Source organism: Gossypium hirsutum, chromosome D05 (assembly GCF_007990345.1).
Source record: "Gossypium hirsutum isolate 1008001.06 chromosome D05, Gossypium_hirsutum_v2.1, whole genome shotgun sequence".
NCBI classification, from domain to species: domain Eukaryota; kingdom Viridiplantae; phylum Streptophyta; class Magnoliopsida; order Malvales; family Malvaceae; genus Gossypium; species Gossypium hirsutum.
Genome location: NC_053441.1, coordinates 29572150 through 29581412, shown reverse-complemented (window position 1 = coordinate 29581412; position 9263 = coordinate 29572150).

Below are 9263 nucleotides of genomic sequence, written 5' to 3'. Positions count from 1 at the left end.
ACCGTTGAGTCCTCCGTCGTACCAATCCGCCTATGTCTGGGAATAACCTATACAATCAAATCAGAAGGGTGAGTTTATGGAAACTCAGAATGTAATCTCATAATAAGTAAACAGACAAAAAGCAATCACAGTCTGGGCCTAAGCCCTTTTTAGTATCAGTGACAATATCAGTTTGGGCTTTAGCCCATCTCAGCGTAGAAGCAATCATGTGTTTGGGCCTTGACCCATTACAGTAACAATAATCAGTACAGTAACAGACTATACAATATACAGGTCCTACCTAGCCAGCCTCTACACTCCATCTTTGTCTAACCTAACACTCTATGTGGGGATATAATCAACCCACCCATTCCTACACTCCAAGTAGTACCGAATGTGGCACCGTATAATAATATGTAGCTGAGCTACCAGTAAATTAGTCTCGAAGCCTTTCATTACACTTCCTCCGGTCAATAACAACCCATCCCCATGCGATGCATCATACAATCATGTCATGCCAAATCATGGTATCATACATAAAATTAGTACAGTTTCTAACAACATGATATAACAGTTATTCAATCAATTAGGGGTTTAGGTATGCTTACCGACCCTACAGTAGGTCCGCAGTCGACTGGGATGACCCATGCAACCTTAGCAGTCAAATAGAGGATATGGGCCCACAAGTCTATGTTTCTTGTCCATGTGGGTCCATACGCCCGTGTGGCCCACACGGCCCAAAATGGCCCAGCCTATGAATCGCACATGGCCTGCCTCGTCGATCACACAGCCATGTTTGATCACACGGCCTACCACACTAGTGGTTCCACACTTGTGTGGTGTAACACCCCGAACCTGTGTCCATCACCAGATTAGGGTTACGAGGCATTACCGATCAAAACACAACTCAGAACAGTATTTTATTATAAATTATGAAAAAATTAGACCAACTCAATCACAATTTTTTTTAAAAGAAACTCGAATAGCAATTAGCAGCCCAATCATATAAATCACATTTGCACATGTAGATTACTTAATCAATTAAAACTAATCACGCTTTACTACTTACAATATATAAGCAATTTATGTTTTAAAAAAATTAATCATATTAATATTATTTATTTAATCACCTATTCAACCAAATGAATATACAAAATATCATAATACATATACTATATAACTCCTATAGCCAAACTTTATGACCAAAGATCATGGCACTCTGAAATTCAATCAATCAATACTATTAACCAATTTAAATAAATTTTTTTTACCAAGCTATCACACATTAATAAAATATTGCATGCTTTACAAGTCTATTATTCGAACCTATTCACTATTATATTTATACCATTCGAATATTCAATATATATTCAAGCTTATATCATTACATCATATTCATGAAGCTTATGTCAAATCATTCATTGCATATATTTATTTAATTAGTAAACTTCTAGCCATGCCATTATAAAAACTATGCACATATGCATACTAAGTAAGAACAATCCATATCTCTAACTAATTATCAAACATATCATTTTATAAGATATATATACATGCGCATAACATTCTAAAACAAAGCCATTTCTAAATTTAAGCTAACCCAATTCATTAATAGTTTATAAAAATAGTAATTTATATGTTATGCATATGTGTGAAATTTAAGACAAAACATAGGTAACCTACCCTGTTTTGGATAGTTTTTATTTGTAAAAAAATAAACAACATATGAGCATTAATTTGGACAGCATTAATATGCTCAAAAACGGACAGCAATTAACCAACATTCAGACAACATTTAATCAACAATTATACAGCATTCAATAAACATTTGGACAACATTTAATCAACATTTGGACAACATTTAATCAACAATTGGACAGCATTCAATCAACAATTGGACAACATTCAATCAACATTTGAACATCATTTAATCAACATTTGGACAGCTTTTAATCAACAATTGGACACAATTCAATCAACAATTAGACACCATTCAATCAACATTCAAACAGAATTTAATCAACATTTGGACAACATTTAATCAACAATATTTACTTCAATTAAGCCGAATTATATAATCAATCATCACACAGATATGCTACAAATCATACCTCCAAAATGAGCTATTTCATGGCCGATTATACATTATCATAGCATTATTAACAAAACACAACCAAAATAAATCCATCATCCTTATATCAAGCTTACCAACATGAACTAATCATACCATATATATATATCTTTGCATCATATAGAATTTATATACTAAGTATACCACACAAATATTCCATGTTCCAAAATTTCTTAAACATTAGCACATTAGCATTAAATCAAGTCATTTTCGCATGGCTAAATATCTACAATTTTCAAGACCAACCAAAACAAGTGCTAGCCTATACATGCCATATGTTCAAAATTTCAAGCTTTCAAAATACCGAGATAGAGGTCGGTAGTGTGACGGACTTCCTTGAAGATCCCCGAGCTCGTAACTAGTTTCCAAAATCTATAAAAGAAATGAATGAACAGACATACAATAAGCTTAAATAGCTTAGTAAGTTGTAAGTATAAAATTTTCAAAGAACTTATAAAAAAATTACACCAGTAGGCCGACATTTAGTAATCATGTACACATACATATATAATCATATTTGTACGATTAATTCATCTTTTCATATTTTACATATTACTTACCTTTACTTCCAATTTCATATAACTTAAACATATCTGAATTATTTAATTCAAACTCACATTCAGGTTTACCATATGATTTTCCCATTATACCTTGCGGATTCAAAGAAAAGATACTCGATCGGCTCCAAAAGCTAGTACAATGCCAACGTCCCATACATGGTCTTACATGTAATCAAATAATGATGCCACTATCCTAGACAGGGTCTTACATGTAATAACATATGATGCCAATTTCCCAGACGTGGTCTTACACGATGTCACATTTCAGCATTACTATAGTTCGTATGACTTTCGGATGTCGTAATCAATCAATTTAAACTCATAATTAATCATCATTTGTCAAATGCAATTCGGCATTATAGTGTACATATACACATTTAGATTCGGCTATACATAAAATAAATACAATAAATTCAACTTTAATAATTTACTTACGAGCTTACCTCGGATGAAGACGAACTGACAGGGACAACTATTCAACAACTTTTGGTTTCCCCCGATCCAAATCTGATTTCTTCTTTTCTTGATCTAATTTAATACAAATTTGACTTATTTGGTCATATATTTGTTCAAATTTATTCAAAAACACATAAATGGGTAATTTGCATTTTAGCCTCTAACATTTCATATTTTTTTCACTTTAGTCCCTATTTCAAAACAACTCAAAATATTCAAAATTTCAACCCACTCTAGTTAGGCCGAATATACTTAAGGTCCCTAGCCACCCATTGCTATAATTTATTTCACATCTTGACCCCTCAATTTACAAAATTCAAAATTTAATCCTTAGTACACATTTTTACTAAAAATCACTTAATTAAACATAATAATCTAACATCAAAAATTTATTTTTTCATCATCAAACAACAATTTCATCACATTATCAACAATGACACTTAATTATCAAAAACCGAACAAGAAACATACCAAATTTTCAGCTCCAAAGTGTCGAATACCTAAAAGCTCAAAAGCTTATTTTCTTTCTCAACATTCGACCAAAAATAAAGAACATGCATGGCCATTTTCATGTTTTATTTTATTTAATACATATTAATACAACAATTACCATTTTAGCCTTGGTCATATATCATTAAAATCCCACTAACTAATGTCCTTACTTGTCCATGCACTAATTCAATGGTCCAATTGCATCATAAGGACCTTATACTTAAAAAGTCATGTCAATTTAGCACTTTAACAAATGGCACATAACTTTTGCATTTTTTACAATTAAATCCTTTTTTCACAAATTGGCACACAAATGATAAAATTAATTCATGAAATTTTCACACACATAAATTAACATGATGTAGACACCAAAAATAATATTAAAATATTTTTCTGACTCGAATTTATGGTCCAAAAACAACTATTCTGATTAAGCTAAAATTGAGCAGTTACACGTGGCATTGTCAGTCATATTTTTTGGATTTTTGCCAACTAAAGTTTTCAGTGATGTGATTACACACCTGAAACGTTTTTTATGCTAATGCCACAACGATCAATCTAGCACCCTAAAACGTCAACTAGAGTTTAGAACAGATTTAATCACAATCGAAAATTGATAGTCAAATAAACAACATCAACGATTATACAAAAGCTCACTTACCTTCAACACTTCAACGATCCAACCACAAATCAATGCTATAACATCCCCAGTCCACCCAACTCGTTTCTGTCAAAACAAAAAGTAACCCTCCAATAAGTTATCTTTAATCGATAATTAATCAAAATTCGGTGAGGTATACCAAACTATAATAATAAAAACAAACCCTTACCTTCGGTTAATCAACAGAGATCCTAAACACTTAAATCATTGAAGACCACTATTCAGCCTCTTGATTAACACCTAAAACCAGTCGAAACCCATCTTAATCAATTAATAAGAAAAAGAATCGATAGTCTAACAATAGTTCCAAACTTACCAACCACACACAATACAATAATATACAATCCCGAACAATTGAATGGAAAAATACAAGTGAAAGAGGAAGAACGAATACCAATTAAATTTTCAACAGCAACAATGGGGAGTTAAGGAAGGAAAAATGACAGAAAATGGGGAAAAAAGCAAAAGAAAATGGTGGAGCAGAAAGAAAAGAGAAAAACTATCCAAATGACCGAATTTGGAAGAAAGATAACTCCACAATCCCATATTTTCCTCCTAAAATCACTCCAATCCCATTTTTTCCCTCTTAAAATCACTCCAGCACTCCCCCACCACGCCGCTACTACTCAGAAACCCAGTCAAAACAACCCCTTGCCAAAATAAAGAGCAAAAATTATCCTCTTTGCCCATGCAAGGACTCAAACTCCAAACCTCTTGCAACATAAGCACTCCACTTAACCACCAGACCAACAGACACATTTTGACATATTTCACCAATATTTATTTATAAGCCTACTGGTTAGAGATAGAGGTTTATTCAATTAAAACAAAAAAAAAATTTCCCAAGTAAAGGCTTGAACCAAATACTTCTCAGACACTCTCAGAACACATAACCACTAAAGCTATCATATATTTGTGTCACAAAAATACAAAAATAAATATATAAGGGATTTTTTTACAGTTAATGTACTTGATGTAATTTGTTGATGTTTGAGCTGATAAATCAACTTTACCAAGTGTGTAAGTTTTGTTTCACAAGTTTCAATGTACTTAGTGGTAGTAGGTAATGTTTAGGTAACCGTTTTGCTTCTCTTGACCAGCTTATGTCTAGTATATTTATTGGAATTATGCCATCTTTCAAGTTAATAAAAATTCATCAAAGACTTCTTCATTTAATGCTATATTAATTCTTTTCTTTCTTTAGTTCTTCAAGCAAAATTCTATATTTGTTTGCATAGTAAGTATCGAACCTTCAAGCTCAAGAAATTACTTGTTTCATTCATCTTTATTCTTAATTCCAACAATTGGTATCAAGAGCTTATTTCTTAGTGAACCTGTCATTCTTTAAGTCTAAAAATCAGGTCTTCATCTGGACTCTCTCTAGCTCAACCATCAATGTTCAATGGTGAAGGCTACCACATTTGGGTAGTGAAAATGAAGACATACCTATAGGCATTTGACTTGTGGGAGGTTCTTAATTTAGATGTTGAATCAAAACCTCTAAGAGCCAATCCCACAATGGCTCAGATCAGGCAGCATACATATGAAAGAATCAAGAGGCACAAGGCCAGGTTTTGCATCCAAAATAGTGTGTCTGATGTGATTTTCATAAGGATCATGGCTTGTGAGTTTCCAAAACAACCTTGGGATAAACTCAAGGAGGAGTTTCAAGGGACTGAAAGAACAAGACAGCAACAACTCTTGAATTTGAGAAGGGAATTTGAAAATTTGAAAATGAAGGAAGAAGAAATAGTGAAGCAATATTTAGACAGAATCATGGCTATTGTGAGCAACATCAGATTGCTTGGGGACCAGTTTAGTGAAGCAAAAATTGTAGAGAAGGTTATCTTAACTTTTCCTGAGAGATATGAAGCCAAGATTTCTTCTCTTGAAGACTCGAGAGATCTGACTAGCATCTCTTTGACTGAGTTGATCAATGCTCTTTATGATCAAGACCAAAGAAGGGCTAGCAGGCAGGATGAGCATCAAGAAGGTGCCTTCTAAGCTAAAAGTAGACCTGCCTCGAGCTCCTCTGGCTATAAAGGCAAGAAGGTTCGGTCTGACAAGTCTAGAAGAGATGGAGCAAGAAGAAGGTATCCACCTTTCCCATATTGTAAAAGGCTCAGTCATCCAGAAGCAAATTGCTGGTTCAGGCCTGATGTGCAGTGCAAAGTCTGTAAAAAAAAGGGTCATGCTGAGAAAGTTTGTAGAAACAAAGGCAAGTTGAGACAAAACCAACCTCAACAGTCAAGAGCTGAAGCTCAAGTGGTAGAAGAAGGCAATGACCAGGAAGAGTAAGTCTTTGTAGTCTCTTGATCAGCTGCCAAAAGAAAAGCCACAAAAGGATGGTTGATAGATAGTGGTTACACAACCCACATGACCCCTAATGATGCTATCTTCAAAAACATTGATAGAAGCTTCAAAACAAAGGTGAAAGTTAGAAATAGACACTTCATCAAAGTAGAAGGCAAGGAAGATGTGTTGATAGGCATTCTTACAGGTAACAAACTTGTCACTATTGTCTTGTTTGTGCCTGAAATTGATAGAAATCTACTTAGTATAGCTCAGTTGCTAGAAAAAGGCTATTCAGTAGTGTTCAAAGGTAAATAATGCCTGATCAGTGATCCAAGTGGATCCAAACTCATGTCAGTGACCATAGATGACAGAAGTTTTATAGTGGACTGGAATAAGAGCTCTAACAGTGCCTACACAGTTATTTTAGAAGAATTTAAGATGTGGTACAAGAGGCTAGGCCATGTCAACTACAAGTCACTGGGTCAGCTAACCAAATAAGACTTGGTTGAAAACTTCTCCAAATCAGTTGAGAAAAAAGATGTTTGTGAGGTGTGTCAGCTAGGAAAGCAAACCAGATTACCATTTCCTTCAAACAAGGCTTAAAGAGCTTTTGAAAGGTTACAGCTAGTCTATACTGATGTGTGTGGCCCTATAAAAACCATGTTCTTAAATGGCAGTAGGTATTTTATTCTGTTCATTTATGATTACTTGAGGCACTGTTGGATTTACTTCCTAAAGAACAAGTCAAAAGTGGCCTAAGTATTTTAAAAGTTCAAGCCTGCAATAAAAATAGAAGCAGGTTGCAAGCTGAAGATATTAAGGTTAAATAATGGGATAGAGTATACCTTAGCGATGTTTCAGGGCTTTTGTGATGAAGCAAGCATCAAGCACCAACTCACCAACTCCTACACACCTCAACAAAATAGTGTTAGTGAAAGAAAGAATAGAAGCTTGATGGATATGGCAAGATGCCCGTTGTTTGGAAAGAATTTCCCCAAGACCTTGTGGGCTGAAGTAGTTAACACTGTTGTATATCTTCAAAACAGGTTACCAACCAAGGCATTGGTTTATAAAACTCTATTCGAGGCCTGGTTTGGGTTTAAACCATCAATGGCTTACCTGAGGGTCTTGGGCTGCATATGTTTTACACATGTTCCAGCAGTGAAAAGAGACAAGCTGGCTAAAAAGGCTCAACTTGGCATCCTGGTGGGCTATAGCAGTGCGAAGAAATGCTATAGGATTTTGGATCCTTCATCTGTTAAGGTCTTTGTGAGCAGAGATGTAGTCTTTGATGAGAAATCAAGCTGGAATTGGGATAAGAATGAACCAAAATGTGTTGCTGAAGATCTAATAATGGATTAGACTGAAGCTTATCAAAATGGTCCTAAAATGGACATTGACCATGAGCTAGACAGGGGAACCAGACCTTTGAGTAAGATATATGAGAGGGCTGAAGTGGATGTTGTTGAACCAAGCTATTTTGAAGAAGCTAAAGCTCAACAAAGATGGAAACAGGCTATGCTCGATGAAATGAGCATGATTGACAAGAACTAGACCTGGAAGCTAGTTGCAAGACCAACCAACAGGAAGGTCATAGGAGTGAAATGTGTGTTTTGAGCCAAGAATAATGCTGATGGAACTTTGAACAAGCTAAAAGTAAGGCTGGTAGTGAAGGGATTGAAACAGAAGTATGGCATTTACTACTTTGAGACATTTGCACCAGTGGCCAAGCTTGAAACAATCAGGCTACTGGTTGCTTTGGCTACACAGAAGCAATGGAAAATTCATCAACTCGATGTAAACTCAACCTTTCTCAATGGTTTTCTTGATGAGGAAATCTATGTTAAACAACCTGAAGGTTTCAAAATAGAAGGCAAGGAAGATAGTGTCTACAAGTTGAAGAAAGCCTTGTATGCCTTAAAATAAGTACCAAGAGCTTGGTATGACAGAATAGATAGCTAACTAACTAGCTTGGGGTTCGAGTGAAGCATTAGTGAGCCAACCTTGATACTGGGGTTGCGCGCGGACCAAGATCGAGTTGCCAAGTCACGGGAAACTCCTACGAAAACCCTAAACAATCAGATCTGAAACGAAACAGAAAATTAAAAGATTAGAACTTTGAATTTCCAGATCTGAAATTAAATCCCCAAATCAGCAAAGAATCAAATTGAGAATAGAAATAAGTATTAATAAGGGTTCTTGAAACCCTAAAGGAGATTACGATTCTGCCCAATTGAACACCCAGATAGTTTTACCCAAATTTCGGCAATCTAATTTCACCCAAAAAGAGTAAGGATGAATCGACAAGAACCCTAGAAATTGGGGATTTTTGGCTGATTCTTTAATATAGAAAAAAAAAGGCTGCAAACACAATAAGAATAGCAAATAAATTAGATAAAGATTCGGCACAAGCAAAAATAAAAAAATAATTGACAGCAAGAAATTAAAAGATAAGTCCTGAGAAGCCTTGAAATCCCGAAAGATCTCACAACTCCCTTCAAACGGCTCTAATCTCCCCTCCAAAGAATATCAATGGCAAGAAGAAGGTTGAAGATGGCTCCCACAATCAAAAGATTGTTAAAACAACTTCTAAAGAAAGCTCAAGAGAGAATTCTTGGAGAAAACCTCAAAGAAAATTCTGCACTTTAACAAATCTAAAATTTTAATGTATTTGAGTAGTATCTAACAA